We start from the raw sequence: 6,544 nt of genomic DNA on the forward strand, positions 1-6,544 counted from the left end.
AGCTATTTTCATACATTCTCTGTTCTGAGTGGGGTGGAGAGCTTTCCACCCTTACCCTCACCACCCCCTGTAACCCTGTGGCTGGGTGAGTGTCTCTGCATGTTTCCTTCACCATGGTGGGAGATCGTTTGGCTGAAACCCCCCCCCCCCCACTCCCGCCTTGGTCTCCAGGGGTGTGGAACGGTGGGGGCATTTGTTTAAAAAGACAGTTTTATTATAATAAAGTCTATTTTTACAAAACCCATGCTGGGCTCTAACCTGGGGCAAAGGACACCCGGAGGGGTGGGTCATGCTGAGCTTTGGACTTGACTTTAGAACCCAGAAGTTACATCCGAGGGCGACCAGGGCAAAACCAATGAACACCAAGAAGACGAGCAGCTCCTGAGTTTCTTCTCTCAGGAAGGCAGTTTGGTAGCTTCCCTAGTCCCTGGTTGTGGGGCCAGATGTTTGGAGTCGGGGCAGGGTCTTGGTGGGAGAGAGAGACCTGGGGAGAGGGGCGGGGAAACCCAAGAAAAGGCACCAGGTTCAGGTCAGTGGACTGAACACACCTTGCAATGTTGACTTTTCCTGTCCCAAGTTCATAGAAACAATGGATTTAAGAATGACCAAGGTATAAGCAAGCAAACCATACAGTTCCATTCCGAAAGGCGGAGAGGGGACTCTTAGTAGATTAGAATAGCAGGACTCCAGAGAGAACAGAAAACAGTTGGGAGAAATCTCAAGGCAGAGTGTGTGTGGGAGTCCTGCCCCCCCCTCCGCGCCCCCCCCCCCCCCCCGCTGCTCCATGCCCCGAGGTGGTGTGGACAGAGCAGAAGAGGCCCCAGGTGCTGTGGACAGCTCCATTAGTCCAGATTCCACGTGGGGAGCAACAAGGTTCTATGGACTGCTGCATATTCTCGCCAGGGGCCAAGGGGCAAAAATGAAGACGTCTGCCTTTACATAGAACGGTGGGAGGGGCAGCATGGGTCAGACACCGGGTGGTACTCCAGGTGGTTGGCAACACCTGGCAGAAACAAGAAGTATCACTGCCCAGGTGAGGAGCCACCCAAGTGTAGCACCCTGTGCCCACTCCCTCTCTCGCCAAAACCCTCCAGCTCACCACCAGCCTCATCTACTAAGGCCAGGGCACAAGTGAGACTTAATATCAATTGGGACAATGTGAATGATGTTGAGTCTTCTGACCTATGAACAAAACACACCTCTCCATTTCTTCAGATCTTTCATTTCTCTCTGTAATGTTTTGTTTGTAGGTCTTGTACCTCTTCTGCCTGATTTATCCCTAATCATTTAATGTTTTTGATGCTATTGTAAGTAGTATTATTATTTAAATTTTTATTTCAGATTCTTCATCTTTAGGATATAGAAACATGACTGAATTTTATATTTTGGCCTTGTATGCTGCAACCTTATCAAACTCACTTCTGAGTAGCTTTTTTTTTTTTGTAGGTTCTTTAGAATTTTCTACATATGTGATCACACTATATAAAAACAAAGACAGTTTTACTTCATCCTTTCAAATTTTGATGCTTTTCATTTCTTTTTTTGCCCTACTGCATTGGATAGAACCTCTAGTACAGTGCTAAATAGAATCTGCAGGAGTGGACGTGCTTGCCTTGTTCTTGGTCTTAGGGGAACACATTCAGTCTATCACCATGAATAATGATGTTAGTGACATATTTTTTTTTGTAGATACCCTTTATCAGGCTTGAGGAAATTCTCTTCTACTCCTAGTTTGCAGAAAGTTGGGGGTTTTGTTTTTTGTTTTAAATAATCAACAATGGATGTTGGATTTTATCAAATGATCTTTCTGCATCTAATGGGTGATCATGAGGTTGTTTTTTTTTTTCTTAGTTATGGCAAATCTTGTTGATTTTTCCTAGGAAAAATTTCACTTGGTCATGATGTAGGAGGAGGATGGAGGATGAAAGCCTGTGCCCATCTTGTTGAGTTTGAGGAATGTGTTCAAAGCACAGATAAGGGTGTTGGGTGGGGGGGATGATTGGAGATTTACAGCCTAGAGTAGAGACTCTGGGGTTATAATCTGGGCTCCTCTACTCTGTTTCCTCTCTGTCTTAACCCCAGGGACTTTACTCATTAGGGAATCTCCATATACTTCTGCCAAAACAAGAACTTCCCCTTGGGTCATAATAGCCTAGTCCTCAGGGCAAAGGAGAGGAGCTGTTGTTTCCATTCTCCAACCCAGCCAGGGCCCAGCATCGCCATGTAACTCCCTTTCCACAAACTTTTGCTGGCCTTGAAGGCTGTTTTGCTGCCTTACTGTTGCTACAGGGTAGGCACTGAGCCTAGGAGGGCTAGACTGGCAGAGGAGGAGGACCGGGAAGCTTTGTGCAGCCCACCCTCTGCTGGAGATGCCTGGTTCTGCTCCCCCACCCGCACCCCATATATGCTCCCCTCACCAGCTCTTGCTATTTTCTGCTGTCCAACAATTTCACTTGTGGGTCTCATTTCGGTGACATTTCCACTGTCTGGTGAGGCTGATAGATCTGGCTATTAATTCTGCTTTGCCTAAAATAGGGGCCAATATCCATATTACAGGAATTGGGTCTACAACAGAACTTAACTGTAGTACTAGATGCATAAAGATAATGGAGCAATATCTTCCAGGTGCTGAAGAGAAAGGAATCTGGACTTGAATTCTATACTTGGCCAAATTATGGGTCACACTTCTGAAGCCTCCCATAAGGGAAATGCTTAGCCCCAAATGCCTTGTATGTCAATGCTTTCGTTTCAATCTTTGGTAGTGTCTGACTTCACATTAAGAAACCAAACCAAAAAGTAATCAAAACCACTGATTACATAAAACAAATCAAAATTCGATACTTTGAGAAGTTAAAATGGAGGGAGAGATTATTAGTTCTTTTGTAATTAAATTACTGTTTCTTTGTGAAGCTGTCAAATAGAGGAGTATTGGTTTTATTTTTTATTTTTTTTAAATTTTTTTTTTTTTTTATTTATGATAGTCACAGAGAGAGAGAGAGAGAGAGAGAGAGGCAGAGACATAGGCAGAGGGAGAAGCAGGCTCCATGCACTGGGAGCCCGACGTGGGATTCGATCCCGCGTCTCCAGGATCGCGCCCTGGGCCAAAGGCAGGCGCCAAACCGCTGCGCCACCCAGGGATCCCAGGTGTATTGGTTTTAAAGTAAACACCACCCCAAGCCCTTTCTGTTAATAGGCTTCTGTGTCTGCTTCCAGGATTTTCATGCACATTTAAATGTGTATATACATGCCTATGGCATGTATGTGTGTCTGTGTGTTTTACATGAATTGTATCATGTGGTATATGTTTTGTAACTAGCTCTTTTCTTTTAGCAGCGTATCTTTCTATATGGCTACATATAAACCTCCCTCATTAGTTTTTTTTTTAAAGGTTTTATTTATTTATTCATTCATGAGAGACAGAGAGAGAGAGAGAGAGACAGAGAGAGAGAGAGAGAGAAGCAGAGACACAGGCAGAGGGAGAAGCAGGCTCCATGCAGGGAGCCTGACGTGGGACTGAATCCCGGGTCTCCAGGATCAGGCCTGGGCTGAAGGCGGCGCTAAACCGCTGGGCTGCCAGGGCTGCACCTCCCTCATTAGTTTTAAAGGCTGCATAAAACACCATCATGTGCACCTACCACAGTGTGGCAAAAATTTTTTTGGCTTGTTTCTAGTCTTTTGGTTGTGGCAAAGGAGGCTGAAATGAACACTCCTGGGCAGGCATCTTTGTGCTTTCCTAAGAATGCATGCCAACGACACATTTCTTCTTGGCAGTGGAATTGCTGAGTCAGAGCAAATGTACATTTTGGATTTTGACTGACATTGCCAAATTACCATCCCATGGCATGCGGCCAACCTGCACTTATTTTTTCCCACGCTGACTGGTGCTGGCTTTATCAGCCTTTTAAAATTTTAATTAATCTGATTGGTAAAGATGCTGTTGAATTCTTTAGTTTGATGCTTCATAGTTTTAGTGTTTTTTTGTAGAACTTTGTCTCATAGACACCTATTCCCCCCCGCCAACACCAATAACTACAGGTATAAAGGGGGGTTAATTTAAAAACCATTAAACACTTGTATACTCATATAATTTGACTTGTCTTTACCTTTGCAATACTACCCTAAACAAATTTGGGAACTATTTGAAACAAACAAAAGCTTGAATTTTTATTTTATTTAATTAAAAAAAATATTTTATTTATTCATGAGAGACTCAGAGAAAGAGGCAGAGACATAGGTAGAGGGAGAAGCAGACTCCCTGCAGTAAGCCTGATGTGGCACTCGATCCCAGGATTCTGGGATCGTGACTTGAGCCAAAGGCAGACACTCAACCACTAAGCCAACCGAGCACCCCTAATTTTTTTTTAAACCTTGTTCATTAGAGAGTGCAACATTTCTAGAATGGTGGGTTAAGAATGTCCAGTGTTTATCAGACCTATGAATCTGCCTTCTAAGTATGCTTCCAAAAGGAGCATACTAAAATTTGTTATCATAAGGAAAGAGAATACTTAGATATTACAAGTTCTGTGGAGAAACTTAATGACAAAATTTACACACTTACTTCAAAAAGGAAGTACTCAGGAACAAACCTAACAAGGAGGTAAAACAGTAACACTTCAATGAAGAATATAAATATAAAAGTAGACTTAAGTAAAACGATATACTGTTTTATTCAAGGATGTAAACTCTCAGAGTAATTTGTGAATTGCTTTGCATCCCCAGTACCCAGAACAGTGCTGGCACATAAGTGCTCAGTAAATACATGTTGAACGAATGAATGTACATGAATAGGAGACAAAGGTATTTTTTTTTAGATTTTATTTATTTATTTATTTATTTATTTATTTATTTATTTATTTTAATGAGAGAGAGTGTGTGTGAGCACAGAGGGAGAGGCAGAGAATCTCAAGCAGACTCTGTGTTTAGCGTGGAGCCCTACACAGGGCTAGATCTCTTGACCCCGAGATCATGACCTGAGCCAAAATCAAGAGTCTGACGCTTAACCAACTGAGCCACCTAGGTGCTCCAGGATGACAATATCTTAAAGATGTCAATTGTTGTCAGATTTGTGTATAAATTAAATATAATAACAATAAAAATCTCAATAGCATTTCACATGGAAATAGACAGTCAAAAATTCATAAGAAAGAGTAAATACATTAGAATGTTAACAGTTCTTTTTTTTTTTTAAAGATTATTTATTTCTTTGAGAGAGACAGAGATAGGGACAGAGAGCACAAGCAGGAAGGAGAGGGGGAAGCATGCCCCCTGCAGAGTAGGAAACCCAATGCAGGACTATCCCAGAACCCTGGGATCCTGACCTGAGCCGAAAGCAGCTGCTTAACCGACTGACCTACCCAGGTGCCCCAGAATGTTGTAGATTCTTTCAAAAAAGAATGAGGAAGGAAATTTATCTTAATGAAAATCAAAACATATCAAAAAGTTATGGTAATTGCAATGAAAGGCACTGGCACAGGAATCAATAGTAGATCAGTAGAATAGAGTACTCTAGAAAAGACACACATTTATGGTAACTGAGTAAAGGTAGTATCTTATTTCAGTGAAGAAACAACAGATTATTCAACCAAAGGCATTGGGACAATTGGTTATCCATTTGGAAATGAATGAAAGTAGCTCACTATTGCACTGTACACTTAGGCTATTCACACACAAAAAATTCCAGATGCTTTCGTGATCTAAATGTGAAAAATCAAAATACCCAGGAATGGCACTGCTGGGGATTTACCCAAAGATACAGATGCAGTGAAACGCTGGGACACCTGCACCCCAATGTTTCTAGCAGCAATGTCCACAATAGCCAAACTGTGGAAGGAGCTTCGGTGTCCATCGAAAGATGAATGGATAAAGAAGATGTGGTCTATGTATACAATGGGATATTACTCAGCCATTAGAAACGACAAATACCCACCATTTGCTTCAACGTGGATGGAACTGGAGGGTATTATGCTGAGTGAAGTAAGTCAATCGGAGAAGGACAAACATTATATGGCCTCATTCATTTGGGGAATATAAAAAATAGTGAAAGGGAATAAAGGGGAAAGGAGAGAAAATGAGTGGGAAGTATCAGAGAGAGAGACAGAACATGAGAGACTCCTAACTCTGGGAAATGAACAAGGGGTGGTGGAAGGGGAGGTGGGTGGGGGTTGGGGTGACTGGGTGACGGGCACTGAAGAGGGCACTTGACGGGATAAGCACTGGGTTATGCTGTATGTTGGCAAATCGAACTCCAATAAAAAATATATACAAAAAAAGGAAAAATCAAAATATAAGAATATACAGAATATGTTTATGATCTTGAAAAAGGGAAGATCATTTTAAACAAGTCTGAAAAGGAAAATCCATAAAGGGAAAGACTGATAAATTTGGCCACCTCAAAATTAAGATCCTATATTGGGGTGCCTGAGTGGCTCAGTGGGTTGTCTGGCTCTTGATTTTGGCTCAGATCATGATCTCAGGGTTGTTAGATGGAGCCCTGTGTTGGGCTCCTCATTGGGTGTGGAGCCTGCTTAAGACTCTTCCTTTCCTT

This window comes from Vulpes lagopus, chromosome 12 (genome assembly GCF_018345385.1).
Source record: "Vulpes lagopus strain Blue_001 chromosome 12, ASM1834538v1, whole genome shotgun sequence".
Lineage (NCBI taxonomy): Eukaryota > Metazoa > Chordata > Mammalia > Carnivora > Canidae > Vulpes > Vulpes lagopus.